General features: G+C 41.4%; 1 protein-coding gene across 3 annotated transcripts in view; it reads right to left on the reverse strand.

The window, feature by feature from the left end:
* Positions 1–25,809, reverse strand: part of sgcd (sarcoglycan, delta (dystrophin-associated glycoprotein)) — a 557,633-nt gene that overhangs the window by 208,061 nt on the left and 323,763 nt on the right. The gene's annotated exons all lie outside the window — the stretch shown is intronic.

Consider the following 25,809-nt stretch of genomic DNA (forward strand, 5'->3'; position numbering starts at 1 on the left):
GTGCATGGAGGCAGGTTTTCATCAAGGCTAAAGCATCAAAGAAAGGTTGGAAGGCACTGAGCATTGTTTAAAACTTTCTGAACCAGACAACACAGGAGATCTGGTATACAATAAAAGGGAGCGCAAATGGAATAAACACAATATTTATCAAACATGCCAGTCAAATTGTTACAGTTCATTCACAATTAAACTGAGTTTTTATAAACTCCCAAATTCTATGCAATCAGTGGAAGTAAAGGAGGTACTTTGTACAACAAATGCTGATGGGTTTTGTGATGAATGTCATGAGAAGTAGGTGCAGTGGATCAGAACTGGATCATTGTAACGTAAGCAATCATAACACAAAGCTGTCACATCCACAGGCCAATTCTCTACACTGGTTACCTGAATGACATACATTCCAAAAGTGATCCATTAAATGGAGAGATGCAACAAATGTCATACAAACAGGAAAAGCTACTGGCGGGTTAGTGCACGGTGGCACAGTGGTTAGCACTGCTGCCTCACAGCGCCTGAGACCCGGGTTCAATTCCCGCCTCAGGCGACTGACTGTGTGGAGTTTGCACGTTCTCCCCGTGTCTGCGTGGGTTTCCTCCGGGTGCTCCGGTTTCCTCCCACAGTCCAAAGATGTGCAGGCCAGGTGAATTGGCCATGCTAAATTGCCCATAGTGTTAGGTAAGGGGTAAATATAGATGTATGGGTATGGGTGGGTTACGCTTCGGCGGGGCGGTGTGGACTTGTTGGGCCGAAGGGCCTGTTTCCACACTGTAAGTAATCTAATCTAATCTAATAGGCAAGAGGTGAGGACCATAGACAGGCGAGTGGGATGTAATAGTAGAAAGCAAGAAACAGTGCAGGTACTGTTAGAAAGACTTAAAGTCCCTTTTGACTAAGAAGTCAATCATTTTTCAGAGAAAGAGTCTCCAACACTGCAAGCATGAGATGTAATAGTGAACTTGCAGCAAATATAAAAGCTGAAGTAGGGATCATAACTTGAATATGTTAGATAATGAATAGCTGTCACAAAATTACATCACTAGAAGTCATCATCACTATTAAATTTTGGTTACTGCATATAATCCTGAGAATAATGAATAAGAGATGAACAAAATGAGTTATATAGTTGGACAGCGTTTGGAATTTATTTTGAAATACTAGCTAAGGGTCAACCAACATTCTTATAAAAATAAATCCACGTGTGTGACATTCTTACAAAGATAAAGCATTGATAGTTGTTAGGGACTTAGAAGATAACCAGCTGACAGTGTATTTCTCACATTGCTAGAAGATTAATCTAATAAGAAACCCTTTTGGCCATATGTTTATAGGAATGTTTGTACAATAACATGGGTAACTTGCATTTCCATAGAGTGATACTTATCTGAGAGAAATTTTATGCAAAATGACCAGGGAGGCAACAGTTGCAAAAAGGAAAACTGGAAACTAAAAGAGTCCATATATGATTCCTCCAGAGTACAATATTTTTTTGTTGAGATCAATTGTATTAAAATTGGAATGTATTTAACCAAAGGCAGATCCTGCATTGATGTATCATCGTAAATAGAGACTTTTGGGTATTTTGCATATTGATTGTTTATTATAGGTAATCCTGTGGAAGTTCAAAAATGCACAATAAAATTAAAGTACAATTTAAAATTTGGAATCTCACTATCAGCCTTTTAAACATGTAGGGTTGGATTTTAAACAGAGTAGACCTGGGGCAGTTTTGAATGAACAACCCTATTTAGAGAGGGTTGATTGCACTAGGTGATCACAAAAGAATTGTATTTTACCTAAAGATCAGACAAAGCAATCGCACAGCTTGCAAACATTTTGAGAGAGATTCTGAGCAATGGTCACACTGATGATAGTGTATAACCTTTGAATGTTATGCTTGATAATTATTCCTTATGGGATCATATAGGAAAACTCTGAAAGAGAAAAAGATTAGAGATTGACCTTGCTGGTTTGCAACAAAAGCTGGAAATGAAATTTCTGAAACAAAAATGGTGGATACAAGTCTTCTACTGACACATGATTTTACGGATGGTAGTACATAGATAGAAATTCCTGAGGGAGTCCTAGAGGAGGGTGTCTCTCATTTTATATTTTTGGCATAGATTATGGGCTATTCTGATATAATTTGTTTTTCAAATTTCAGTTAGACATATTGATGCGACCAAGTGCGGACGGGAAATCAGCTCTCCTCTTTTTAAGTCTTCCTTGATTGGTCAGACAAATACTCTTTATTCTTTTTAGGATGCAGCTATTGTACATAAATTAAAACATAGTTCACCAGAAAATGAACAGACTAACAACCAAGATTTTCTGAAGTGAAAGAGGAATTTTGTTATCTATTAACCACACCAAAGAAAACCACAACATCAAACACACTCACAAAAACAGTTAATAAGTTTGGAAAGGAAAGCAGACTGTGCAGCAAGTCTAGTACTAACAGAGAGATAAAAGCAGATGCAGTTTAACATTTGTAGGGTCATCGAGCCATGACAGTGAAAGCTGAGTCCATAAATTTAACTGTTGTCTTGTTTCCTCAGCAGTAGTGACATCTAGAGAATCCTGGAGTTCTCAGTGATTGTCTCTTTTCCCAAGTTGCTTTTTCACCAGATGCTTCCTTTAAGAGATGATAAGGCACGCGATAGAGAGAGAGAGAGAGAGAGACATACACAAAGAAAGAGAGAGAGAGTAAACTTTCAAGCTTCTATTGTAATGAATCAATTCTTCCTTCATTTTCTGCTCTGCTAAGTAAGCTACTAAAATAGGGGTTGGTTGCATATTCCTGTGTCTAGCTCAAATATCTTTCCAAGCTAAATACTCCTCTTATCTCTCAATGATGCAAATTTCAATGCTGGCTCAGCTACCTGGTTTCACTGGCTTTGGATGAGTTAGAAATTTCTGTGCAAGCCAGTTTGTGTCCATGGCTTGTCTGAAATTGCCTCAGTCTGTGAAGAAATTATCACTACAGCCTTTTCAATATTTGTCCCTTTTTAAAAAGAAATTTTAGTCCATGACGGTCTCACCATCAAGATTATAAAAGTTGACTTGATAGACATTATACTTATTGTAACAATGTAGACTCACACACTTATAGGGAGAGGAGGCAACTTGTTAATTGTAAATTAGTTGAACTTAATTGTAGATGATTGGTGAGTATTAATTGAAGATTCATTTCTGCCTCTACCCAAAGAATCAAAGGCTGCTCTTGGTACAAAGGTGATGGCCCTATCTTTAGGCTAAACAGCCTGCGTTGAGGTTCTACCTTTCTGGAGGTATGTCATAATCCACTTGGGCAGATTAACTGAAGTAATTTAAAAGAATCCAACTGAAACTCTGCTGGTGATGTGAGGATGTTTATGTGCATCTCTAAAATAATAGTTAAAAATGTGTAAAGTTTGCTATCTTTCATTACCTGGCTTTATAAATAAGGTTTTTTAAACTAAAGTGTTATAAAACAAACAACAAAATGACCATAATGGGATAAATGGACTATGCAAGTATTCACAAATAACCTTAAGTTAATTGCAACTGAAAGAACTGTGGATTCTGTAAATCAGAAACAAAAACAGAAGTTGCGAGAACAGCTCAGCAGGTCTGGCAGCATCTGTGAAGAGAAATCAGAGTTAACGTTTCTGAAGAAAGGACATGAAACATTAACTCTGACTTCTCTTCACAGATGCTGCCAGACCTGCTGAGCTTTTCCAGCAACTTCTGTTTTTGTTTTAGTTAATTTCTTTTATTATTGGACATGAACAGCATTTAAAAAGACCCACTTCTTGTATAAAAAACTGCAGCATCAATGAAATCACTATGTCCTTGGATGGAAGAGATCAGGAGAGCAATAAGATGGGAGACAGCATTGTGTCTTTGTAACTTAAAATTATCACTGTTCATCTCTCAGCAAAAGATGCAAGTGTCCAGTGAACAGGTGGGAACTTAGAGATTTCTGTAACATATTGAATTGTTATTTATATCAAATGCGTTAGAAGCAAGTCAAAGCACAACTGAAGTTAAGATACTCTACAAACAGAAATCTCTGACGTGCTAATAAACAATTCTATTTGTACCTGTGCTATAGGGAAAAGAACAAAAGGAAATGTAACTGCACAAAGTAAATTTCATTTTCAAAACTGTCTAACTCAGATGTCAGAAATGGTTCAGAAAAATCCTCAGATGATGGTCAGGATGACATTGTTCGTTTCTTGTCATTTTAGTTCTGCCTTCCAGTTTCTTAAGTAAAATCCAGGATGAATTTAGTAAGAGGCACACGTGTGGTGGAACCAGAAGTGGGCACCTCTTCCAATTTTGCATTGGGACCCTGTGTGTGTGTAATTGAAATTAAAATTTTAACAACTGGCATTAGGCATGGAACCCTGTGTGTTAACAGTGTGACCAGGTCTTCATTGATGAACCCCACTGTCAACTGATGATGGAGTAGGTACAAAAGAGTAATCAAATGGTCTCCTGAGCAAATGAAGAGGCTTTCATCACGGCTACATCTTGCCTGTCCATCTTTATTCTGTCAGTACCTTCTTCCATTTCTTCTTGAAACCCTTCATCACCCTCACAGTCTTCCAAATATCTCACCCCATTACTACTCCAGCTCATATTCTTTGTGAAGTATTCCTCTCCCCCATCTCCATCTCTTCCAAGCTCCTTCAACTGCCCAGATATCAGAGCCTGGATAGAAAAAGGCACAAGACTTGGTCCTCTACTTTTTGTCATTTACATAAATGATTTAGATGCGAGCATAAGAGGTACAGTTAGTAAGTTTGCAGATGACACCAAAATTGGAGGTGTAGTGGACAGCGAAGAGTGTTACCTCAGATTACAACAGGATCTTGACCAGATGGGCCAATGGACTGAGAAGTGGCAGATGGAGTTTAATTCAGATAAATGTGAGGTCTGCATTTTGGGAAAGTAAATCTGAGCAGGACTTATACACTCCTAGGGAGTGTTGCTGAACAAAGAGACCTTGGAGTGCAGGTTCATTGCTCCTTGAAAGTGGAGTCGCAGGTAGATAGGATAGTGAAGAAGATGTTTGGTTTGCTTTCCTTTATTGGTCAGAGTATTGAGTACAGGAGTTGGGAGTTCATGTTGCGGCTGTACAGGACATTGGTTAGGCCACTGTTGGAATATTGCATGCAATTCAGGTCTCCTTTCTATCGGAAAGATGCTGTGAAACTTGAAAGGGTTCAGAAAAGATTTACAAGGATGTTGCCAGGGTTGGAGGATTTGAGCTATAGGGAGAGGCTGAACAGGCTGGGGCTGTTTTCCCTGGAGCGTCGGAGGCTGAGGGGTGACCTTATAGAGGTTTACAAAATTATGAGGGGCATGGATAGGGTAAATAGGCAAAGTCTTTCCCCTGGGGTCGGGGAGTCCAGAACTAGAGGGCATAGATTTAAGGTGAGAGGGAAAAGATATAAAAGAGACCTAAGGGACAATGTTTTCATGCAGAGGGTGGTACATGTATGGAATGAGCTGCCAGAGGAAGTGGTGGAGGCTGGTACAATTGCAACATTTAAGAGGCATTTGGATGGGTATATAAATAGGAAGGGTTTGGAGTGATATGGGCCAGGTGCTGGCAGGTGGGACTAGATTGGGTTGGGATATCTGCTCGGCATGGACGGATTGGACCGAAGGGTCTGTTTCCATGCTGTACGTCTCTATGACTCTATGACTTGGTAATGTTTCCAGCAGATGACCTCCAAACAGGTAGGGAAGGGTGAGCTGTGCTCTTTCTCCACAGCTGAAAACAAAAAAAAATCCTGTCCCATCTGACCAAGCTAACCTGCTCAGCTACCACAAAGGAGGTGAGCAATGATGGGGTTTCCCAAATATTCTAGGTGTTGTGTTGCATCTCACAGCCAGTATCCAGTATAACTTGAAGGGGCAATCCTCATGGTTTTATCATTGTGTCATGGCATGTAACCTGATGGTATAAAGATTCAGTCTCTTGCTGTATCCTTTTGCAGCATGACGTGCTGAAGGAAGCACATGCAATAAAAATCGGAATTGCTCAACTTTAACTCAGATATGCAAATGCCTGTAATTAGAGTATAGTGGATACCAGGGGCTATAATAATACTTCATTGAATCCGTCAGTATTAAGGTACCCATGTCTTGATTTTAATGTTATGGCAGCTAATATAAGTATCACCTCAGCAGGAATGAATCTCCTGCTGAAAGTATTTTAAAACACATGACAGGTCATGAGGGCAGCGTAGACCTGGGTTAACCTCAGTGGCCATTTATAAAGATCAGCATCCAGATCCCAGATATCACATGACTGTGTCCAATGTGGAAAAATGGCAGCGATCTGCCCTGATCAGCCAGGGTGAATGGCACAATCACGTTACCAAAGTATCCCTCTTGGGGTCATCAAATAGCAGGTCTTGCGATCAAGCTGTTACGCTTTGTGTTGAGTGCATGGCAGGCATTGGGCAACATGGTAATTAAGGCAGACACCTGTGGCAGCTTGGATTTTGAGAGTGCTTGGATCCAATGTACCACTGATAGGCCACGAGGTGTGACAGTGATGAGTGCAGACAAGGGGGTTGGGTGTCACTTGACATGACACCAAAACTGCATGTCGTCATGCAGGAAAAGAAGACCAAATTTGAGGGAGACATCAAGAACTGCAGGAGAAATGCCTGAGCTGAAGGGGTCACTCCTGCAGCAGAAGAGTCACTGCAAATTGCAGCAGTGTCTGAACAAACACAGATTGATAAGGCTGAAATAGCTCGGCATAAGAGTGAAAATACACTTAACCTGGTGCTGGCATACGGTCACACAGGAAACACAGGAAATATAATGTGCTCATGCAGTGTGGATCCTTAAGGTGATTCTTTTTGCTCTCCAGTGGTCCTATTCATAATCCCACATCCAGGTCACAATCCCGCAGAAACCTGAAGACTCGGTCACTGAGGGTAATGATGGCGCTGACTCAGAGGATGCACTGTCACCTGTTTCTGCCATCACATCCAACGATGAAGTTACATTGCCATGAAGGATTCATGTTTAGATTTGGAAACACAGTCAGCTGAGCACCTTCCACACTTCCCAGTCAGAGGCAGGTTTTAACTGGCACTCAGAGGATTGCTGAGGAGCAGGACCCTGCTGAACCCCAAGAAGAGCACCCACAGGAAGCCTGCTGCAGATGCAGCCAATACTAGGGGAATAAATGGTGGAAATGCCCTTGTCAGGTGGCAGAGTACTTTGTTTCAGAGGTAGCTCTGGAAAGGAGGCTAGGTAGACAAGTAGGATGCTGGAAGAACACAGCAAGCCAGGCAGCGTCAGGAGGTGGAGAAGTTAAAGTTTCAGACGTAACCCTTCTTCAGGAAGGAAGGCTGGCAGGGGTTGGTAGACAATATAAGCAGGCATAGGTGGTCTGCTGATGGGACCATTGTCATTTTGGTACTTCATTCATGGGCAAATCAAGATTACATAAAGTTGTTTATTATATTCCTTACAGAAGTTGTCTCTGTACTTGTGTTGGAGAGTAAAAGCTCATATATATTTGCTGTTTCCTCCACAGGCACATCTGATTCATCCTTTCCTAAGGAAGAATGCAGCAATTCTCTTTCATCCTGTTGTGACTATGTATGGCATAAGGCAAACCCTGACTATTCATGATCCTTTCTGTGATGTGTACTGCAGAACCCCTTCAGACAGGGACAATGCATTTTCAGCGTGGATTGCTTGACATTGACTCTTTTGGGGGTATGAGTTATATTCTACCAATGTCCTGCTGCACCTTGGGGATGCCTCACTACGACTTCAACCAGATCTGAAAGACTTATCATCTGGGAGCCAGCCGTCAACTGGGACCAAGCTCTCCAAAGTCTCCGACAGCAGCGAGTTAACATGTATGAACCGAGGAAATGTGCACCAGTGTGCAAGATCCTTTGCTGATGCTGACAAATGACATGCATGTTCAAAAGGTCAAAGGCTTTGTTATTTACAAATAGTGCTAGCTGACTTGCGGAAGATTGGATGATTGTAGAACTGCCGCCCATCACTATGTTGGAATCTCGAGCAAAAAAGGAAAGGCCATCTGGTTGTCCACATGAGTGGAGAATTCGATGAATTCATTGAAGAGGTCATAAGTCACCTCCTTTATATGACAATGTTGGCAGCTTGAGAAGTGCTGCCCACATCACCCGCAGTGCCTGGAAAACGACTGCTGCTGAAAAATGGAGCACTGTAGTCACCGAGAGGGTTCCTGTCAAATCCACCTGACTCCAGGTTTTGCTGCAGGATCCTAAAAATTGCTGTGACTGCTCCCATACACAGCGTCAGCCATTTCTGGTACTGCCTCTCCAAAGGAGCAACAATGGCCTGGTTGTATTATCACTGACTCTGGATCCCATGATGTCCCATAGCTTCATGTTAAACAGGGCAAAGAAACCTTCTGCTGATTACCACATACCGTCCTCCTTCAGCCAATGAATCAGTACTCCTCCATGTTGAGCAGTACTTGGAGGAAGCACTGAAGATGACAAGGACACAAAATGTACTCTGGGTGAGGGATTTCAATGTCAATCACCACCAAGAGTGGCTCAGTAACAGGACTACTGATTGAACTGGTCAGGTGCTACAACACAGCTGATAGACTGGGTCTGCAGCAGATGATGAGGGAATTGAGAGGGAAAAACATTCTTGATCGTATCCTTATCAATCTGCCGGCTACAGATGTATCTGTTCATGACAGTAGCAGTAAGAGTGACCACCCCAGAGTCATTGTAGAGACAAAGACCCACCTTCACATTTACCAGGCACTGCCATCATGCTAAATGGGACAGACTTTGAACAGATCCAGCAATTCAAGAGTGAGCATCCATGAAGGCCTATTGGCCATCAACAGCAGCAGAACTATACTCCAGCACAATCTGCAATCTCATGGCCTGACATAGCCCTCACTGAAGCAATACCATCAAGCTGGGGAATCAAGCCTCATTCAATACAGAGTACAAGACGGCATGTCAGGAGCAGCACCAGGTGTTTCTGAAAATGAGGTGTTAACCTGGTGAAGCTACGACACCTGACTACCTGCATGCCAACAGCATGAGCAGCAAGTAATAGACATAGCTAAGTGATCCCACATCCAATAGATCAGATCTAAGCTCGATGGTACTGCCACATCCACTCATAAAAGGTGGTGGAAATTAAAGCAACTCACTGGAAGAAGAGGTCAAAACATCAGCAAAAGATAAGGCTGAAGCATTCACAGCACTCTCTAGCCAGAAATGCCAAGTAGATAATTCATGTCACCTTTTTCCAGTGGTCCCCAGCATCACAGATACCAGTCTCTGGCCAACTCAATTCACTCAATGTCATATCAAGAAACAGTTGGAGGCATCAGATACGGCAAAGTCTATGAGCCCTAACAACAGTCCAGCAAAAGACTGAGTGGCACCTGCTTGGCAAAAGCCTGCTCAGTGATGCCAGTTGTGTTCTGTCAGGGCCACTCAGCTCTTGACTCATTACAGCCTTGGTTGAAAGAGGAGAAAATAACTGAATTCCAGATGTGAGGTGAGAGTGACAGCCCTTGATATCATGGTCACATGTTAACCGAGTGTGGCATCAAGGAGTCCTAGCAATACTGAAATCATTGCATATCAGGGGCAACCTGTCTGCTGCTTGGAGTCATACCTGGCACATGGAAGATGGTTGTGGTTGTTCAAGGTCAGTCATCTCAGCACCAGGCGATCTCTGCACAAGTTTCTCAGGGTAGTGTCCGAGACTCTAGCATCTTCAGCTGCTTCCCTCCATCATAAGGTCAGAAGTGGGGATCTTCACCGATGAATACAGAACATTCAGCACCTTTCGTGACTTCTAATATACTGAAGCAGTCCATGTTCAAATGCAACAAGACCCAGAGAATACCTAGGTTCAGGCTGACAAGTGGCAAATAACATTCATGAGTAACAGAAAATGCCAGGCTATGACCATCTCCAATAAGAGACAATCTAACCACCATCCCTTGATATTCAATGGTGTTACCATCCCTGAATTCCTCCACTATCAACTTCCTTGGGATCACTATTGACTAGAAACTCAGCTGGACTCACCATATAATCACAATGGCTACAACATTAGGTCAGAGGCTAGGAATACTGTGGCTAGTAACTCGTATCCTGACTCCCCAAAGCCTGTCCCCTATCTTTAAGGCTCAAGTCAGTTGTTTGATGAAATACTCCCCAACTGCAGCTCCAAAAACACTCAAGAAGCTTGACATTATCCAGGACAAAGGAGCCTGCTTAAATGGCACCACATCCACAAGCATCTATTCCCTCCACCACCAATGCTTAATAGCAGCTGTGTGTACCATCTATAAGATGCAGAAGTTCATCAAAGATCCTTAGATGGCATGTTCCAAACCCACAACTACTTTCATCTAGAAGACCAAGGGCAGCAGGTACATTGGAACATCGTGACCTGCAAGTTCCCCTCCAAGTGACTCACCTTCCCGACTTGGAAAAATATCACCTCATTGCCCTTCATTGTAACTGGGTCAAAATCCAAAGGCATTGTAGGTCAACTACAGAACATGGACTCTAGTGGTTCATGAAGACAGCTCACCACCACTTTCTGAAGGGCAACTAGGGACAGGCAACAAATGCTGACATGCCAGTGACACCAAGGCCCCACAAATAATTTTTTTTTAAATGATGCAGGTAGTTAGTTCACATCCTGTAAACACAGTGATGGACTATGGCCCATATTCTACAATGCCTTCATTGAAAGCCTACCCTTTGATTGTGTCTTTTCAGCCATACCTGTATAGATGGAGACAGCAAGATGTAGTTTGAGACTGGCAGATTGATCGGTATGAGAGGATGAAGTAGGGTTTCTGGAGGTTATTTTTTAAGTTGTGAGTGCCAGGGAATGCTGTTCACTGAGTGCCAGGGCTCTAGCACATTCAACGACATGAGAGATTAGAGATGTGATGATCCACAGCCAGCATACAAAAATGCATTCACTGACCATGACTACACACGAGCCATTATACATAGAGTCATAAAGATGTACAGCACGGAAACAGACCCTTTGGTCCAACCCATCCATGCCGACCAGATATCTCAATCCAATCTAGTTCCACCTGCCAGCACCTAGCCCATATCTCTCCAAACCCTTCCTATTCATATACCCATCCAAATGCCTTTTGAATGTTGCAATTGTACCAGCCTCCACCACTTCCTCTGGCAGCTCATTCCATACACATACCACCCTCTGCATGAAAACGTTGCCCCTTAGGTCTCTTTTATATCTTTTCCCTCTCACACTAAACCTATGACTTCTAGTTCTGGACTCCCCCGCCCCAGGGAAAAGACTTTGTCTATTTATCCTACCGGTGCCCCTCATGATTTTGCAAACCTCTACAATGTCACCCCTCAGTCTCCGACGCTCCAGGGAAAACAGACCCAGCCTATTTAATCTCTTCCAATTGATCAAATCCTCCAACCCTGGCAACATCTTTGCAAATCTTTTCTGAATTGCACTCAATATTCCAAAATTGCCAAAATCTTTTGGCACTGCTGCCAGGTCCTTTAATTCAGACTCCTTCATATCACCCTGTTGTGGACTAAGCCAGACCACTCAAAACACTCAAACCATAGCTTTGTAATTTGTTTCTGTAAGTGTACAGTGAAAATTACCACATTAACTTAGCGAGGTTGACTACTAGATTTTAAAACAGACAAAAATTTATTCACAAAATTACACAATGAAACACAAAGAACAGAATAAAGAACCCCTACAGAACTCAGCCTGTCCAACTAGACTTAATTATGCTGTTCTGAGTAAACACAACAGTCTCAATAAGCAAACTCCCTTTAAACCCCAGTATAAATGGAACACATCCTTACAAGTTGAGGATAAAGGGCAGAGAGAGAGAGAGACAGTTTCCACACAGCTCCCTGTTGAACTTCTAACCAGTTCTATACTTAATTAAAACTGCTGAGCTCAGCTAGAGAGCTGGCCATTCCCCTTTCATTACACAGGTCACTTCTAAAACTTGACTACTTTGACCTGAAGTATCAGCTGTTTAGATATAAACAACAGGCCTCCCAAAATCCTTTTCAGTTCTGTACGAAACCAGACTGTACAGAGCCCGGCCCAGTTTATTGCCCCTCTGAAAAAAATTCAAGGACAGAGTCTCCTTGAGCCAAGGAACAGCTTTTAGAAAAAAAAAGCACCAGCTTTGTGACAACTAATATTGATGATGCAAGCGGGGACAGGCTGTGATTTGTGAACTTACAGCAAAGACCAGGGTATAAAAAAGTTCCAAGTCCCAGATCTCCATTGCACTATTTAAAACTCAGTAGCCCTTTTTCCCAAAAATTCAGGAACAGGGAATCTGCTCATTATATAAATCTCAGGTGATCGAAAACAAACTTGTCGAGACATCAGATGGGAGAAGAAACAACAGAAAAACAAGCAACGATTTTCCAACAATCAATGTCTCATTCTACATCTCAAGATTCAGTAAATGGCAGCTGGTTTTCTATTCCTGGCTGCCATCAATTGTTAGTTTGAGGCGTTAGTACCAAGTGAATGCTGCTGAACACTAATTAATCTACTGGAATTGATCTGCTGCAGAGTAGACATGGTATCAAAAGCCAGTGGGAAGGAACCAGCTGGCAGAGTGTTAGCAGCTAGGCAGTCGGTGTTCCTTTCCTTGCAATGCAGTATTTTGATTATTGAAAAAGAGTTTATTTAAATTATGTTCTAAAGATTTCAACATCCTTTAACTACAAACCCTACTGGCAGCACTGGCTTTCTTTGAGAGTTCCTTTATTAGCAAACTTTGTTTGACAGCATGTTACTGGATCTTCAATGGTTCATAAACAGAGATAAACATTTAAGATAACACTGATCTGTACATGGTGAACTAATTCAAACTTAATCTCTTGCTGATCATGGGTGGGGGTGGGGAGATCAATATCAAACATAGTAGCCTGATTCCCCACATATTTTAGCTAAATATAATTTCTCAGGTTTCATGAGGGTTTCTCTCCACAAGCCCTAGCAAATCTCCAATGCCTCCAATACTAGCCTGATTCTTGCACTCCCTTAGCTGCAAGGACTCATTAATGTCAGGATATCCCAAGATCTATGGCACCAGTGTCATCTTTGAATGTCATTGTGCACCCAGTCAAGTGCTAGAGTTGCCCTGCACAATACGTCACATCTGCCTCAGGTATGGTATATAAGAGGAACTTGATGCCCGGCGGAGGGGGGGGGGGGGGGGGGGGTTCATGCGGGTGCAGAGGAAGATCATTCTTGTCCCAAAGGGCTGCCAGAAAAGGCCACAGAACCAGACCCTGTCAGCCTGATCCAAGGTCACACATTTTCCAAGGTTTCAGTACAATTTTAGCTATCTGGAGGAACGCACAGTAATGCCAGAAAAAGTATAATGATATTCACTGCTCTGCCAGGGTAAGTGTCACCATCTTCTCTGCTACCTCACATTAACTCTATCTCTGAACCCACCTTCCAACAAGACTCATAATCTACCATTCTCATTGCTACATGCAATGTCTTCCCTCATTCGTTCTCGCCAACCCCAACCCCAATATCACTAACTCTGCATGGTATCTGCACCTCCTACTCTTTTACCTACAACACCCTACCACCTTTCCCTCACATCAGCAGCATTAACAATTATCTTAGAGTATTGTGTTCAGCTCTGGGCACCTTGTTTAAGGAAGGATGTTAAAGTCCTAGAGAGAGTGCAAAGGATATTTACTAGAGTGATACCAGAATGAAAGCTTTTAGATTCAAGGAAAGATTAATGTAATTGGGCTTATTCTCCTTTCAGCAGAGAGGGTGACCTTGAGACATACATAATTATGAACAATTTTGACAGGATAAAGAAGGACATTTTGTTTCCATTAATTGGTGTGTCAGTAACTAGGAGTGAGATGAGGAGAAACTTCTTTACTCAGGGAGTGATTAGGATTTGGAATGTGCTGCCTGGGAGAGTGGGGGCGGCAGATTTCAAAGGAGGTTTCAATTGTGTGCTGGATATATATTTGAAATTGACGCATGTAGAGGGCTCCAGAGAGAGGGCTAGAGAATGGGACTATCTGGCCAGCTCTTTTGTGAGCTAGTACAGACACAAGGGGCCGAATGGCCTCGTTCTTACAGTAAAATGCTATGATTCTATACCATTCACCTTCACCTCAATCTCTCCCTCTGTCTCTTTTCAGAAGAACATCACCCATAATTCAGCAGGAAGAGCCATGACGGGGCAGCTCAACATTCAACTTCTCTCTCCCAGGTGAGAGAATCCTGACCCTGACCATTCCAAACAGCAGACTGAGCATACTTAAATCCCTGGACTGACAGTGGATGCTGCCCTTACCAAGACTCCCTGAGTGAATGCTGTCTACTTGATTGAGGATCCGCCCCTTAGAGTCTGAGACTCAGCTCATACAATGTTTGTTTGCTGTGTATGGAGTTGGGACATGGTGCAGGTATGAGATTGGTATAACACAATATGTTGAGTAGTGATTGTTGATAAGCATGACGAGCTGCCTGGCTTTGTGTCTGCACAAAACAACAAGGCAAGAGAGAAGTACTCAGGGGATAAAGCACTGAAACAAAAGGCTAGGCAGAGGTGCAGTGACTGCACAATGGGGAACACTAAAAGAGTGTGTGGATGCTGGAGATTCAACCTTGTCCGGCCCATGAGCTGGGTACCTGTCCCCTTGTACTGTGCAAAGTGTTCTTGCAGAAGTATTACAATGAAAAGTGCCAATTCACACCAAAGTGCAACATTTGAGTGCAGACGTGTACTATAAGTGGGTTAGAGCTATGTCATGATGCAGAGGTTGGCACATGTTGGATGCCACTATCTATAGATGTGGGGTGTGTGAAGCCACTGTCCATACAGTATTCCCTGAAATGTTGGTACCAGCTACCCTAGATGGAGATTCGGCAGAGCAACTATGAGAAGAATCGTTTGCTACCTACTCAGACATTCATTTTTTGGGGAGTCTTGGCTCTAGTTTCTATCTGACAGAAAATGGGAGCCTGCAGATTAATGAAGTGAGGTTGAGTAATAAGGAGGGTGTTAATGAGCAATAATCTTTGATAACAGGCCTGTCTCAGCTCATGAGGGAGAATCTTGTCGCAACAGTCAAAACATGGTTAGAAAATGTTAAGAAAGACCTTGCTCCACATCTCACACTGTTCATCCAAATTTCTCGCTATAGCCCACATTGTTCAGAGCCTTGGAAAGTTCTGCTAAATGTTTATCATGACAAAAGTGTAATATGGAATTCAGAAGCTTTATCTTGTTGCCAATTTATATTTCAGACCTAAATACTCGAGTAAAATATGTCACCAGTTACTTATGATCGAATGTTTTATTATTTTTCCTTCCCTTTTTGTTGAAAAAGATCAAAGAAAGTATTTGAAAAATTTGGTGCCTGTCTAAGGCACAGATTTAGTTATAGCAATTTATTCCGTCTTCGTTTTTTCAGTTCAACTTCATTTTGCTTCTTCACCTTGCTACACAGAAAACCTCCCCTCAACCAGCATTTAGAATGCTGTTAATTGTGACTGCTTGTAATAAATGGCAAATACATCACAGCCAACATCCATAAAATAACTAGAACTTCACATCAGTGTTTACTGAAAAGGTAATGAGTGGCACAACAACTTATTGATTTTGTTCAGTCTCATGAGCACCATCATTCTGCATGCTGTCAGTGAGGATGCTTCCTTTTATATTTGTATAACTCAAGAAAATCAGCTGATGTTTCACTGTGATGCACTTTATCAATATGATAGCACTATGATGGGATTTTCCACCCACTGCTACTTGTCAGTCCAAGTGCTATAAACACAAGTCCAATGGGAGCAGTACTGCACCTGGTGTATAATGTGATTTTTTTTTAGTATCCTGTTAGACTTTTGCTTTTTATTTAGACTCACTGTCGCTCCTCCATTGTGAATTGCTCTTCAACAGCGAGAATATAGGCGCAAAGACAGAAATTGCTGGAGAAGCTCAGCAGGTCTTGCAGCATCTGTGAAGAAAAATCACAGTTAACCTTTCAGGTCTGGTGACCCTTCCTCAGAATTGGGTTCTGAGGAAGGGTCACCGAACTTGAAATGTTAACTGATTTCTCTTCACAAATGCTGCCAGACCTATTGAGCTTTTCCAGCAACTTCAACTTTTGTTTCTGATTTAGCATCTACATTCTTTCGGGTTTTGTTTATGAGGATAAGGAAATCTGATTGCCAACGTCACTGTTGTAAGTGGAGCAACATTTTATGCACTCACCAAATAGAACAACAACCTACATTTATATAGCGTACAAGGTATTTCATATGGGTATTACAAAGTTTAACACTAAGATACGATGTTAAGAGACTAAAGGCTTGCTCAAGATATTGTATTTCCCCAGAGTACTTTCTCTTTGGAAAGCTTAAGGAGATAGAATTCAGGGATCAAGCCAGTGTAAATCCCTACAATTTTACCTGTGCTTTGGATTGATCCCCATTTTTTCGAATATTTGTTTTCTCACTTTATGACCCCTTCTAACAAATTTTCACAGAAGAAAAATCGAAAGGTGATAACTCTTTTAAGGAGTGTCTTAAAAGAAGAAAGCAAGGTCAAGAGGCAGAGAGATGTCAGGAGGGTGCTTCAGCGTTTGGGACACAGATAAACTACTCAGGCAGAAGTAGAAGCAACAAGGCCATGGATGGATATGAAAAATGAATGGGAATTTGCTTCACCAGGAGCCCATGTTAATCAGCAAGATGATCAGTGTATCAGCAATTCATTCATATCCAAGAGACTGCACAGTTACAGACAAATCATAAATTTCAGTTCTCTTATGTTTAGTACACAACACATGAATAATGCACAGAGTGAAAATGGCCAAGCTACTTACATCGTACATTTTAATTAAGTCAATGCCAACTCACACACATCCATAATGCACAGTAGTTTAAAAGGAATATCTTGCTCATGAATGCTGCATGCATTAGTTCTATACACATTCCAGAGACTGTTAACATTTAAAAGGAAATTTAAACATCTGAAAGAACTACACCAAAATATTTAAAGTTTTTGAACAAAAACAGACCTGTGTGCATGTGAAAATGAATGAAATTTGACAATTCAACAAAGCAAGCATTGTTAACTTAATGCTACATTCTCTCAAGACAGAATCTAAATCTATTTCTCTTTTTAATACCACTCAAGAATTTCTTCATACATTATGAGACCTTAGGAGTTTGTCCACTTTTCATTCTGGGATCAAACCAGAGTTCTCCAGGCTCCTCTTTTATTTCTCTTAAGTGTTCCAAACATTCTCTAAGGTATGATATTTAATAGGAATTCTTACATTCAGTCTTAGCTAAGTAGCAGTTTTCTCAAAAATATCATGGTTGTGGACTTCTCAGCTCAAACTTGAATGTAACTGTGTTTGTTTTTAATTATTTAACTATCAGGAATGCCTCGATACTCCTTGTCCTGTCTTTGGAGGTTCCTGGTGTGTTTCCCAGATGCTTTACAACACCTCACAGGCTCTCTCTTATTAAATCTGATTCTAACATGAACAGCTTGTTCTCTATTAGAGAAACAAAGCAAAAGATATTAAGAGATACCTCCCTAGCATACCTTTTCCCAATAGAAATGAAGCACCCAGGTTGTTCCCAATCAGAAATGTAAATCTATTATTGTTTGACTTCAGTAGAATAAAAGTAGGAATAAAAGAATGACTAGGGAAGGAATAGGTCCAATCAAGGATAGTAATGGGAAGTTGCGTGTGGAGGCTGAAGAGATTGGGGAGGCGCTGAATGAATACTTTTCGTCAGTATTCACTCAGGAACAGGACATTGTTGTCGATATGAATACTGAGGCACGAATAAGTAGAATGGATGGCTTTGAGATATGTAGAGAAGAGGTGTTGGAAATTCTGGCAAGGGTGAAAATAGATAAGTCCCCTGGGCCTGATGGCATTTATCCTAGGATTCTCTGGGAAGCAAGGGAGGAGATTGCAGAGCCATTGGCCTTGATTATTGTGTCCTCTTTGTCGACAGGAGTAGTGCCAGAGGACTGGAGGCTAGCAAACGTGGTTCCCTTGTTCAAGAAGGGGAGTAGGGATAATCCTAGTAACTATAGGCCAGTGAGTCTCACTTCTGTTGTGGGCAAAGTCTTAGAGAGAATTGTAAGGGATAGGATTTATGCACATCTGGATAAGAATGATGTGATCAAGGATAGTCAGCATGGTTTTGTGAAGGGCAGGTCGTGCCTCACAAACCTTATTGAATTCTTTGAGAAGGTGACTAAGGAGGTAGATGAGGGGAAAGCGGTAGATGTGGTATATATGGATTTTAGTAAGGCGTTTGATAAGGTCCCCCATGGTAGGCTACTGCAGAAAATACAGAGATATGGCATTGAGGGTGAGTTGGAGGTTTGGATTAGGAATTGGCTGGCTGGAAGAAGACAGAGGGTAGTAGTTGATGGCAAAGGTTCATCTTGGAGTGGCGTCACTAGCGGTGTTCCGCAAGGATCTGTTTTGGGACCATTGCTGTTTGTCATTTTTATAAATGACCTGGAGGAAGGGTTAGAAGGTTGGGTGAGCAAGTTTGCGGATGATACGAAAGTCGGAGGAGTTGTAGACAGTGAGGAAGGATATGGCAGGTTACAGCGGGATATAGAGAAGCTGCAGAGCTGGGCAGAAAGGTGGCAAATGGAGTTCAATGTAGCTAAGTGTGAAGTGATTCACTTTGGTAAGAGTAATAAAAAGATGGATTACTGGGCTAATGGTAGACTACTTGGTAGTGTGGAAGAGCAGAGGGATCTTGGTGTCCATGTACACAGATCTCTGAAAGTTGCCACCCAGGTAAATAGTGCAGTGAAGAAGGCATATGGCGTACTGGCTTTTATTGGTAGAGGAATTGAGTTCCGGAGTCCTGAGGTCATGCTGCAGTTGTATAAGACTCTGGTGCGGCCGCATCTGGAATATTGTGTGCAGTTTTGGTCGCCATTCTATAGGAAGGATGTGGAGGCACTGGAACGGGTGCAGAGGAAGTTTACCAGGATGTTGCCTGGTATGGTAGGAAAATCCTATGAGGAAAGGCTGAGGCACTTGGGGTTGTTTTCATTGGAGAAAAGAAGGTTTAGGGGTGATTTGATAGAGGTGTACAAGATGATTAGGGGGTTAGATAGGGTTGACAGTGAGAACCTTTTTCCACGTATGGAGTCAGCTATTACAAGGGGGCATAGCTTTAAATTAAGGGGGGGTAGATATAGGACTGATGTTAGGGGTAGGTTCTTCACTCAGCGAGTCGTAAGTTCATGGAATGCCCTGCCAGTAGCAGTAGTGGACTCTCCCTCTTTATGGGTATTTAAGCGGGCATTGGATAGGTATATGGAGGATAGTGGGTTAGTGTAGGTTAGGTGGGCTTTGATCGGCGCAACATCGAGGGCTGAAGGGCCTGTACTGCGCTGTATTCTTCTATGCTCTATGTTCTATGTTCATCAACAATACTCCTGTGACTGAGACAAATTATGTATATCCTGAATAAAGTCAGCGACAATCTTTCCAGATTTGGTGATACTGCCACAAAACCCTTATGTTTAGAAAGGTGGTTTAGGTTCTTTGATCTGGGAACTACATGGACAATACAAATCCCTTTGAGAAATAACTGTAGAACTCACATTCCTCCCAACAGCTCTGAGGTTGGCCACTCATCATTTACATTTCTTGCACTTACCTACTCGCTTGCTCACCTGTCTGACTGTGGAAATTAATGGGATTGCCCTACTATCCACCAGGGGAAAGGTCAATGCGAGAATCCTCCTCAAGCACCTCTTCTTGGTGGCTGAAGAGTTCATCTCCAAGCCTCAATGTAGCTTCCACCCATCAAAAAGCAGAATGGACATAATTTTCAGTGCATGGCAAATCCAAGAAAACTGCACACTCTAAGAAAACAACACTAACCTCTGTACATGGTCTTCTCTGCTCTCACAAAGGCATTCATCTCTGTCAATCATTAGGGATTATGGAATATCCTCCTCAAATTCAGCCCATGGAAATTTGTCACCATTCTCCATCTGCTTTGTGACAACACACAAGCCATGATCCTCACCAATGGAGCCATCACAATATGAGTGCAATCTGTGGTCAAGCAGGGCTGCATCATCGCATCAACATGCCTTTATCACCTTTAGGCCAGAACCAAGACAACCCCAACTTCTGTCATTGAGGTGCAGTTGATGCAGATGACACCTGCATATGTGCACACTCAGAGGCCAAGCTACAAGCCACCACTGATGTATTCACTAAGACATATAAGGGAATAGGCCACAGGCTAAGCAAAGGTTCTCTACAAGCCCACTCCTGCCACACAACACTGGCTGTGACCATCAAAGTTCATAATAAGCCCCTAGACATTTTCCATAACTCAAGAGCTTTCTCTTCTCGCAAGCAGACATTGACAGTGAAATACAACATCAACTCCACTGCACCAGTGCAGCGTTTGGAAGCCTGAAAAACAGAGTATTTGAAGTCCGGGAACTCAAACTTAGCACCATTAATCACTGAATCATTTACCATTGAATCATTTATTGTTATGTGTATTCAAAGGTTATTGCCTGCACTGCCTTTGTAAAATCCTGCAAATCCACTGATAGGTTAAGCACACCCTCTCCCAGACCAATATTCCCAGTATTGAGGAACCGGTAGTGATAGGGATAGGCTACATTGTTTGAATGTCCTAATGTCCGACACAAGATGACCTAAACAAGGGCTCCACTCTGAGCTCCGCAATAGTAAAGTGATCACTAACAGGCAGAGGAAACTTGAAAGGAGACCTTGAAAGCCAACCTAAAAAAATGCAATGTCCCCACTAATCCATGGGAATCACTTGCACATACAGGAGAAGCATCCGCGAAAGTGCCAACCACAATGAGGGGCACCAAGTAGAGGCCAAGTGCAAGCTGCAGAAACAGTGCTGACAGTCCAGTTTCCCACCCACCTGTCTCAGGCACCCTCTGTCCCACCTGTGACAGACTCTGCAACTCCACGATTGGATGATTTAACCAGTGCAAAATCTATCCCACCAGTCCCAAGAGTGGAAGCAAGTTGCTCCCAATCTTGAGAAACTGCCAAAGAAGAGGAGAAGGTGATTTCTTACTTATAATCCTGACCTAATGGAATAAACACTGGTTACCCAATGAACTGAAATTGCCTCAAGTCTGTTTGAATTCTACTTATTTCAGTGCTATGCGTCAATTTCTCAATCAAATGTCCCCATTGATCTTACATTTAACTTTAATTGCTAAAACCAATAGTTATTTTCTAAAACACCTGAATTATCAAATCAGATACTTACAAGAATACACATTGTAAACAGGTCAACATTCATAACCACCTTGATACCAAACAGCATTGAGAGGACTTTTGGTCAGTGTTGTCAGAATATATCTGATGAAAAGTGCAATAGTTTTTACTTCTCAGTTCAGTTAGCATTTAAGCACCAAAATTCCACTTCATATCCAGTTAGAAAGTAATGTGCACATTCTGAAATGTACAATATGATTTCTATCAAATGTATTCCAGTGATTCTCTGGTGCTGTTACACTGTGCTGCCTTTGCTCCAATGGTTATTACAGGTCGTTCTGTTATAATACGCACTTTGTCAATGCAAATTGACTGTAATGTGATTGAGGAATTGAGGACAATGTTTTTAAAGTGCAAACTTTTAAAAAGTGTGCTGGCTGAAACGCGATTACATCACCAGAAAGCAACCATCACGTTAAGAAAAACCACCCGCAGTACTCCATTCTGCTCTGCATACATTCAATAGTTTAAATGGCTACTGTTACGTAGTTATTACTATACCTGATCTTTCTTATTTAAACTGTAATTCTGATTACCATTACTGCAAACGGATAATTATAACAAACATATTCACCATGATCACTTTCTTCCACCCGTTTTTATGTTCAGTTTTAATGAAAGTATGTTATTTGTTCTGCAATGCCTAAGTTACAGAGTTAGCTGTTTGAAACAAATGTTGATGAAACAACAACTTGTATTTAAATTGTCAAAATATGGTGGAAACACTCAATAGATCTGGCAGCCAAGGTAGAGAGAGAGATATTTAATACGTCAGGTCAATCACCTTTCATCAGGTCACTGACCCAAACTGTTAATTCAGTGTCTCTTGTCACAGATGTCACCTGATGTGCCAAGTATTTCCAGGACTTGCAATGTTCATTGCAGATTTCCAGAAGGTTCTTTTTGTATTTATATAATGCCTGCAACGTACTAAATGTACTAAGACATCTCTTGCCAATTCACAGGAAAGCTTATCAAACAAAATCTGATGAACATTAATAGTAAGCCTATAGGAAGGCCCCTGACACTTCAAATTAAAAACAGAAATTACTGAAGGAACTCAGCAAGTTGACAGAGTAAACCTTGACTGTAGTATGACTCTTCTCCAGAACTGAAAGGTCCTGGAAAATTGTTCTTTTCATTTTGTTTATAGTGGGGGGTGGGGAAGGAAGTGAATAGAACAGATGGACAGATGGTGAGGGTGATGGAGAGGAAAAGACAAAACGAGGACTAACAGTGGTAAAAGGAGAGATAGAGATTTTAAATAGATTCAAATGAAAAGTAGAAAAAGGAGAAAATGGGTCCACTCTGCTGGAATCAAAGCCAATAAGACAGCACAGAGTGAGGGGGTTTGCAATCAAAATGGAGGACAGACTTCAGACCCTGACGCTGTTGACGCAATGTTAAGTCCTAGAGGCTGTAAGGTGCCCAAATGGAGAATGAGAAAAATTCAGCCTGTGTCCATTTCTGATGGTTCCTGATTAGAATGATTACTTGTCAGGGTCAGGATTCAGCATGTCTCAGATGGTAAGTTGCTCTGAGATGTGACATGTCTACTCAATTCCAACTCATCCTGATGGGTTGATGCCTTTCAAATTCTGAAGAAAGGTCACTGGACTCAAAATGCTAACTCTACTTTCTCTCCACAGATGTTACCAGACCTGCTGAGTTTCTCCAGCAATTTCTGTTTTGTTGAGGTTTCAATTCAATTCAGTGAATTTGCACTATTTGTAAATTGTTTAACTCTTCAACTCACAATCACTGTATGCCATGTTTGTTGTCCCCCAATCAAGTGTGCTTCTATTTCTATATGCATCTGCATGGCCTTAACTTCTGTCCACAAAACAAACCTGCATTTAAAAAGACAATAGCAACAGCAGTGCAAATTGCACAATAATCCTTATTGAAAAGATGAAATGACAATCAAACTTGCCTGTGTTACAAACATTGTCAGTCATTTGATAGCATATCTAAAATAACTTAGATTAATATAGCAGGAAAGTCTGAAAATACTCTAATGGGAGAGAAAAGCAAGTTTTTCTGATACGACTGAATAGGTTTGGTCATGAACAAAGAAAATTGACTGAAGTTTTAATGGTAGCAAGCCCCTTTTGAGAAGTGTATCGTTATATCCACTTGATATTATATAGCAATCCTTCACATACCTAAATCTCTAGAGTAAAACTAACAATTTAAAAGCAATTGAAAAAGATGGAAAACTCAAAACACCTTCATTAGTGAACGGGCATATGTTATACTTTAACGTGCTTATACTTCTCAAGGGTTTCAAAATGAATTTTCTCATTTCTTAAATAATACCTTCAAAGAGAGGTTAGGCTATGAAATCATTAATAAACAATACCCAGGTTACCAGGTTTAAATTCTGTCTGGATGGACAAATGAAAGTTTGCAACCTCTGTGGACTCCAACTATTCTACACCAGATGGTTATGGATTAGATGACTACTTTTACATGAAACTGTAGGGCCACGGAGAAGTTTACAGTCTAATTCTGAATGGCTAGAGGAATTGGAGAAATGCCAATCAAAAAGTAAATGCAATTTTTTGTGGTTAGCAATAAACCATGCAGACATGAAAATAATGTACATTGAAAACTTAAAAGCAAGACTGTTGTTGATGCTGGAAACCTGAAATATAAACATAAAGTGTTTTTAAAAACTCAGCAAAAGAGGAAAAAGCGTAAACCTTTCCAGTCGAATATGACTCTTCCGAATAGTTGAAAATTTGAACCTGTCACCACAGTGCAAAAAATGCACTAACAGGTGGGAAGTTTCCTCTCAATATCACATGTTTAAATGCAGCAAATGGCTTTGAATCAATACTAGTAGCTCAGTAATTCTTGCAGTTCAGCAATTTAATGAGCATGAAATGAGCATCTTGATACATATAAGCAACATTTTTCCCAGCTGGAAGGTTGCCAACAGAAACGTTCCAACCGAAGTGAGTAAAATTGTCCAGAATGATGCATTTCATTGACACTGTATTTAATTATAATTGCAGTCCCAACTGGCAAAGAATGCAAGAATATTCAGTGCTGGCATGGATCTCTGACACAAATCACTGCAGAGCTCACCAACCAAACAAATTTCGCATTCAATTTCCATAAAAGGTGGCAACAAGTCAAAAAGGAATATCATCAATATGCAATTTTCAATCAACTGATATCAAAATCATCAAATGGTAATGAAGCATCAGTAAATGAACACGTTTTAGATTGAGAGTAATGGAAGAAAGCTGCACAGTAAAGGAGACAATTATTTCAGAGACCTATTGCCTGAGATAGTTATCTGCGTCTCAGAGAGGAGTAGCTGATCCATCTATAGCACTGGACCAATAACTGGGTGAGAAGTGTATCTCTCTAATAGTGCGTGGATTGCACAATGTCTGATATGTGGTCTACCACTCAGAACGTTCTAGATAATCTGAGCAAAAATATGCAATTGACCCTAGGAACTCTCCTTATATGGACACAATGAGGTCTGGTTATATGTTTACTATTGAATGTTACCTTTCAAGAATAGATCACTTGCCCGTCCTCGAACCATTGATTTAAACTGGATCAATATCGAAAGTCTTTCAAAAGCAACACAACACTCAGATTACTGATTATTGTCCATGTAATTAATATTGTGACCTCAGACTTCACAAGTAGGCTGCTGGAATTCATGTAAGTTGTTTTTGCATATCTTCTCATGGGTTTCCACTAGTAGGTGTAATGAACAGGTGTTTCATCTTGAAGATACAACTTATAATTTTTCTTTTCTTGCTAGATTTGTCAAAAACTGAGTATGTTTAAAAAGTAGAAACTACCAGATAGACTGGCCACTCCAAATTACACAATTTTACATTTCATCAAGTTGGAGGAAAACAGACAATCAACTGCTAGAGAATACTGAAGACCCCATCTCGCCCAAAAACTTTGAGTGCTTCTGAGATTATGTATCAAAATAATAACTGCTCCAGACATATTCTATTCGCTAATTATTGAATGTGCTGAAGTGGACTCATTACCAAGAAGGGATAGACTAAGACAAAACTACAGTTTTTACAAACCCATCGACTCCCACAGCTACCTGGATTATACCTCTCTCACCCTACCTCCTGCAAAAATGCCATCCCGAATTCCCAATTCCTCCGCCTCTGCCGTATCTGCTCCCAGGAGGACCAGTTTCATCCACAGAACACATCAGATGGCCTCCTTCTTTAGAGATCGCAATTTCCCTTCCCATGTGGTTGAAGATACCCTCCAATGCATCTCATCCACATCCCACACCTCCGCCCTCAAGTCCCACCCCTCCAACCGTAGCAAGGACAGAACCACCCTCCCCCCGTCCTCACTTTCCACCCTACCAACCTTCCCAATAACCGCATCATCTGCCGAAATTTCCGCCACCTCCAAATGG

This window comes from Chiloscyllium punctatum, chromosome 20 (assembly GCF_047496795.1).
Source record: "Chiloscyllium punctatum isolate Juve2018m chromosome 20, sChiPun1.3, whole genome shotgun sequence".
Classification (NCBI taxonomy): domain Eukaryota; kingdom Metazoa; phylum Chordata; class Chondrichthyes; order Orectolobiformes; family Hemiscylliidae; genus Chiloscyllium; species Chiloscyllium punctatum.